This window comes from Triticum aestivum, chromosome 1A (assembly GCF_018294505.1).
Source record: "Triticum aestivum cultivar Chinese Spring chromosome 1A, IWGSC CS RefSeq v2.1, whole genome shotgun sequence".
Taxonomy (NCBI): domain Eukaryota; kingdom Viridiplantae; phylum Streptophyta; class Magnoliopsida; order Poales; family Poaceae; genus Triticum; species Triticum aestivum.
The window spans coordinates 220,926,491-220,933,688 of record NC_057794.1 but is presented as its reverse complement, the minus strand read 5'-3'; positions in this window follow the sequence as shown (position 1 = coordinate 220,933,688).

The window sequence follows — 7,198 nt, the reverse complement described above, 5'->3', positions numbered from 1 at the left end:
CTCAAACATCGTGCGAATGAAGCTAAAGACAACATGCTTGACATTGTGAGACAATTTCTTAAATGCATCAAGTAGATCTCAATAATTTGTAAGAGATTTTTAGTTGGATCATCCCTTATATGTATACATTGTTAATGTGCTATTTGTTATCACTTTACATTACAAGTTAAGTCGACTTCAATTATTATGCAATTGGGATCGTGTTATAGTGTCTCTATCTATGACTATTTCAGAAGCCCGTGGCAACGCACATGCATTATACTAGTATTTGGTGGTTACGAGGTAACCTCGAACGGAGTAAGTGATATTTGTAGCATATGTTGCATGCCAGTACTATCATTGTTCATGCCTCGAGTAATATGTTCATGCCATGCTGATAATGTTCTAGCGGTATCATGTTCACCTTGTTCATGCCATGTTGTGCTAGTGGTATCATGCTCATGCTTGTTTAACCAGTAAATGCCATTTTATTGTTTGTCTTGATTGCTTTGGTTGTTGTGAGCTTGCAAGTACATTCAATGTACTGACCTGGCGTGTCATGCAAGTTTGCAGGTAATGCTTTGTCTTCTTACTTGTTTGCCGTGGATCCCTTGTTGGCGAGCTAGGATAAGCGTTCCAGCCAGGGTCCCTGCGGAGTGGAGTCCATCATTGTCGTCGTTGTTTGGCTGCTAGGAGTTATTCCGTTGCTTCATGTTGTTCTGCTGCTTGCATAGAGCAACCATGGCAGGTGTCGCGTCGCCGTGCCAATGTAATTCCCTATTATATCAGAACTCTTGTATCTATATCCATGTTGTAATACAGAGCTGATTTGTTCTATGCCAAGCAGTACCGTATTCCAGAAGACTTCTCCTCGATCTCTGGGCTGGAATATGGGGCGTTCCAGTCTCTCTAAGTTGTGGTGCCAGACTAGCTAGGTCTTAACAATTGATTTTGAATGTCTTACATTTATGTTTGTGCCATTTTTGTCAATATTTGCCTGTACATAGATGATTGTGCTTAAAAATCGAACCATAATTTTTGGTATGCCTTAAAAAACAGCTATAAACTCCATACATTCATAATCCAACTTTACGGCATATAAAATTTGTTTTGATGCCAAATTTTGGCAACTGCCAAATGTTTGCTAGAGATTAGTTTGTATTCCAAATTTGACGCCACATTTTTTACTATATGTATAGGTGCTTTATGACAATGTCGGCAACGAGGATTAAGATGGCCAGAGGAAGTACAAGAGGCAAAAGCTCAGGGAGCTTTATGCGGGAATTCATAATAGGCGAATTAGGACCTAGGATGGGGTCTATAGATGCCCATTTTGCAACCAAAAGCTTCATGACGCGTATGAATTTGTCTTGGCGCTTGCAAGAGGACGAGCCGTTGGCTCCTTCAGGCAAAAGTATTGTCACAGGGTGACGCCGCATAAGCTGAGTACCTGGAGAATCTTCACAATTGTGCCGACAGATGAGATGTGGGATTGAACTATGTAAGGCTATGTAATGTCTTAATTATAAATGTTCTTGAGTATGTTAAATGAGGGTTGAACTATATATGGTTGAACTATGCTTGTGTACACTTAACAAAGATAGGAGAGGTTGCAAATTTAGGATCATATTTCATTCTTTCTATCATACCCTTTTCTTTCAGCTTACTCACTAGTTTCTTAAGATCCCCTTGCTACATCTTGAGCTTGCGTTGGTTTTCCTCGAAGAGGAAGGGATGATGCAGCAGAGTAGCGTAAGTATTTCCCTCAGTTTTTGAGAACCAAGGTATCAATCCAGTAGGAGCCCACGCTCAAGTCCCTCGTACCTGCACAAAGCGATAGCTACTCGCAACCAACGCGATTAGGGGTTGTCAATCCCTCCACGATCACTTACGAGAGTGAGATCTGATAGATATAATATTTTTGGTATTTTTGGCATAAAGATGCAAAGTAAAAAGTAAAAGCAAAGTAAAAAAGCAAAGCAAGATTAAAGTGATGGAGATTGATATGATGAGAATAGACCCGGGGGCCATAGGTTTCACTAGTGGCTTCTCTCAAGAGCATAAGTATTCTATGGTGGGTGAACAAATTACTGTTGAGCAATTGACAGAATTGAGCATAGTTATGAGAATATCTAGGCATGATCATGTATATAGGCATCACGTCCGTGACAAGTAGATCGAATGATTCTGCATCTACTACTATTACTCCACTCATCGACCGCTATCCAGCATGCATCTAGAGTATTAAGTTAAAAACAGAGTAACGCCTTAAGCAAGATGACATGATGTAGAGAGATAAATTCATGCAATATGAAATAAACCCCATCTTGTTATCCTCGATGGCAACGACACAATACGTGCCTTGCTGCCCCTTCTGTCACTGGGTAAGGACACCGCAAGATCGAACCCAAAGCTAAGCACTTCTCCCATGGCAAGAACTACCAATCTAGTTGGCCAAACCAAACGGATAATTCGAAGAGACTTGCAAAGATAACCAATCATACATAAAAGAATTCAGAGAAGATTCAAATATTATTCATAGATAGACTTGATCATAAACCCACAATTCATCGTTCTCAACAAACACACCGCAAAAACAAGATTACATCGAATAGATCTCCACAAGAGAGGGGGAGAACTTTGTATTGAGATTCAAAGAGAGAGAAGAAGCCATCTAGCTACTAACTATGGACCCGAAGGTCTGAGGTAAACTACTCACACTTCATCGGAGGGCTAGGATGATGTAGCAGCCCTCCGTGATGACGACCCTCTTCCGGCGAAGCTCCGCAACAGGCCCCAAGATGGGATCTCGTGGATACAGAAAGTTGCGGCGGTGGAATTAGGTTTTTGGCTCCTCTTCGGATCGTTTGGGGGTACGTGTGTATATATAGGAGGAAGAAGTACGCCGGAGGAGCAACGAGGGGCCCACGAGGTAGGGGGCGCGCCCTAGGGGGGGCGCCCCCCACCCTCGTGACCGCCTCTTTTGTTCCTTAGAGCAGGGTCCAAGTCTCTTGGATCACGTTCGGTGAGAAAATCATGTTCCCGAAGATTTTATTCTATTTGGACTCCGTTTCATATTCCGTTTCTTCGAAACACTGAAATAGGCAAAACAACAGCAATTCTGGGCTGGGCCTCCGATTAATAGGTTAGTCCCAAAAATAACATAAAAGTGGAAAATAAATCCCAATATAGTCCAAAACAGTAGATAATATAGCATGGAGCAATCAAAAATTATAGATACGTTGGAGACGTATCAGGTATCCCCAAGCTTAATTCCTGCTCGTCCTCGAGAAGGTAAATGATAAAATATAATTTTTGATGCGGAGTGCTACTTGGCATAATTTCAATGCAAATCTTCTTAATTATGGTATGAATATTCAGATTAGAAAGATTCAAGACAAAAGTTTATATTGACATAAAAAATAATAATACTTCAAGCGTACTAACAAAGCAATTATGTCTTCTCAAAATAACATGGCCAAAGAAAGTTATCCCTACAAAATCTTATAGTTTGGCTATGCTCCATCTTCACCACACAAAGTATTTAAATCATGCATAACCCCGATGACAAGCCAAGCATTGCATACTCTAACTTTTTGAAAACTTTTTCAATCTTCATGCAATACATGAGCGTGAGCCATGGATATAGCACTATAGGTGGAATAGAATGGTGGTTGTGGAGAAGACAAAAAGGAGGGGAAGATAGTCTCACATCAACTAGGCATACCAACGGGCTATGGAGATGCCCATCAATAGATATCAATGTGAGTGAGTAGGGATTGCCATGCAACGGATGCACTAGAGCTATAAGTATATGAAAGCTCAAAAAGAAAATAAGTTGGTGTGCATCCAACTTGCTTGCTCATGAAGACCTAGGGCAATTTGAGGAAGCCCATCATTGGAATATACAAGCCAAGTTCTATAGTGAAAAATTCCCACTAGTATATGAAAGTGATAACATGAGAGACTCTCTACTATGAAGATCATGGTGCTACTTTGAAGCACAAGTGTGGTAAAAGGATAGTAAAATTGTCCCTTCTCTCTTTTTCTCTCATCATTTGTTTATATTTTTTTTGTTTGGGCCTTTTCTCTTTTTTTGGCCTCTTTTTATTTGGGCTTCTTTGGCCTCTTTTTTTATTTATTTTATTTTTCGTCCGGAGTCTCATCCCGACTTATGGGGGAATCATAGTCTCCATCATTCTTTCCTCACTGGGACAATGCTCTAATAATGATGATCATCACACTTTTATTTTTCTTACAACTCAATACTTAGAACAAAATATGACTCTATATGAATGCATCCGGCGGTGTACCGGGATATGCAATATGACAATGATGGAGTGTGTCATGATGAACTAGATGGTGGAAAGTTGCATGGCAATATATCTCGGAATGGCTATGAAAATGCCATAATAGGTAGGTATGGTGGCTGTTTTGAGGAAGGTATATGGTAGGTGTATGATACTGGCGAAAGGTGCGCGGTTTTAGAGAGGCTAGCAGAGGTGCAAGGGTGAGAGTGCGTCTAATCCATGGACTCAACATTAGTCATAAAGAACTCATATACTTATTGCAAAAATCTAGAAGTTACCAAAGCAAAGTATTACGCGCATGCTCCTAGGGGGATAGATTGGTTGGAAAAGACCATCGCTCGTCCCCGACCGCCACTCATAAGGAAGACAATCAATAAATAAATCATGCTCCGACTTCATCACATAATGGTTCACCATACGTGCATGCTATGGGAATCACAAACTTTAACACAAGTATTCTTTAAATTCACAAATACTCTACTAGCATGACTTTAATATTATCACCTCCATATCTCAAAACAATTATCATGCTTCAATCTTTTCTTAGTATTCAACACACTCAAAAGAAAGTTTCACAAATCTTGAATACCAAGCATATTATTATTAAGCAAATTACCATGCTATTAAGAGACTCTCAAAATAATTTAAGTGAAGCATGAGAGATCAATAGTTTCTTTAAAACAAATCCACCACCGTGCTCTAAAAGATCTAAGTGAAGCACATAGAGCAAAATTATAACGCTCAAAAGATATAAGTGAAGCACATAGAGCAAAATTACTTAGCTAAGAAGATATAAGTGAAGCACATAGAGCAAAACTACTTGGCTCAAAAAGATATAAGTGAAGCACATAGAGCAAAACTACTTAGCTCAAAAGATATAAGTGAAGCACATAGAGTATTCTATCAAATTTTAGTCCATGTATGGCTCTCTCAAAAGGTGTGTATAGAAAGGATGATTGTGGTATACTAAGACACAAAGACACAAATAATACAAGACGCTCCAAGCAAAACACATATCATGTTGGTGAATAAAAATATAGCTCCAAGTAAATTACCGATGGAAGTGGACGAAAGAGGGGATGCCTTCCGGGGCATCCCCAAGCTTTGACCTTTTGGTGTCCTTGGATTATCTTGGGGGTGCCATGGGCATCCCCAAGCTTAGGCTCTTGCCACTCCTGTTCCATGATCCATCAAAAGAATTCACCCAAAACTTGAAAACTTCACAACACAAAACTCAAAATAGAAAACTCGTGAGCTCCGTTAGCAAAAGAAAACAAAAGACCACTTCAAGGTACTGTAATGAACTCATTATTTATTTATATTGGTGTTAAAACTACTGTATTCCAACTTCTCTATGGATTATAAACTATTTTACTAGCCATAGATTCACCAAAATAAGCAATCAACACACGAAAAACAGAATCTGTCAAAAACAGAACAGTCTATAGTAATCTGTAGCTAGGGCAAGATCTGGAACCCCAAAAATTCTAAAATAAATTGCTGGACGTGAGGAATTTATCTATTAATCATATTCAAAAAAGAATTAACTAAATATCACTCTTCAAATAAAAATAACAGCAGTTCTCGTGAGTGCAAAAGTTTCTGTTTTTTACAGCAAGTTCAACAAGATTTTCCCCAAGTCTTCCCAACGGTTCTACTTGGCACAAACAATCATTAAACACAAAAAAACACAACCAACACAGAGGCTAAATAATTTATTTATTACTAAACAGGAGCAAAAATAAAGGAATAAAAATAAAATTGGGTTGCCTGCCAACAAGCGCTATCGTTTAACGCCCCTAGCTAGGCATAAAAGCGAGGATAGATCTAGGTACTGCTATCTTTGGTAGGCCGATTAGGCATCTGTTTCCCTTAGGAATTTCTTTCTTTCTAGTGATTATTAAACTTTTAGGAACAAGATCAAAAAATTCATGTGTAGCAAATGGTTCCTTAATGATATCAAAAAGATTGGGATGAATGCTTATAGATTTAAGATCCGCAGTTTCCTTAGATGATTCACCCTTATTTTTAGGAACATACATAAACTTGGAAATTTTAGTAGGAGGACTTGTAGTATTCTTTACGGAAGAAAAAGCGGTTCCCAATTTTGTCATGATACCCTCAAGTTTATCAATTCTAGTAGAATCTAAGTTCATTCTCTCATTAACTATGGGTTCCTTTTCCTTAATATTTTTCAAAGTCATTCCTACCTTAGATCCATATTGAGTAATTTGATTGTGGATCTTTTTATCTAGATTTTCAATTGATTCAACAATAGCAACTTTATTTTTGATAATTTCAAGTCTTTGCATAACATGCTCCAAAGTTAACATGGTTCCATTAACCAAAAGAGGTGGTGAGCCAAATAAATTTAGCATATCATTATAAGAATCAAAAGTATGGCTACCCAAGAAGTTCCCTCCGGTAATGGTATCGAGGATATATCTATACCAAGGATTAACACCTACATAAAAATTGCAGAGAAGAACTAAGGTAGATTGCTTCCTAGTAGATCTATTTTGAGCATTGCAAATTCTATACCAAGCATCTTTTAGATTTTCTCCCTCCCTTTGTTTAAAATTTAGAACTTCACTCTTGGGAGACAACGGAGAAGATATGAGACTAGTCATGACGACAAGCAAACAATCTAACACAGGAGCAAACAAAAGCAAACGGGCAAAAAGAGGCAAATAGAGAGGGAGGATAGAGAGAGAGAGAGGGCAAATAAAATGGCAAGGGTGAATTGGGGGGGAGAGGAAAACGAGAGGCAAATGGCAAATAATGTAATGCAAGAGATAGGGATTGTGATGGGTACTTGGTATGTTGACTTTTTGTGTAGACTCCCCGGCAACGGCGCCATAAATCCTTCTTGCTACATCTTGAGCTTGCATTGGTTTTCCCCGAAGAGG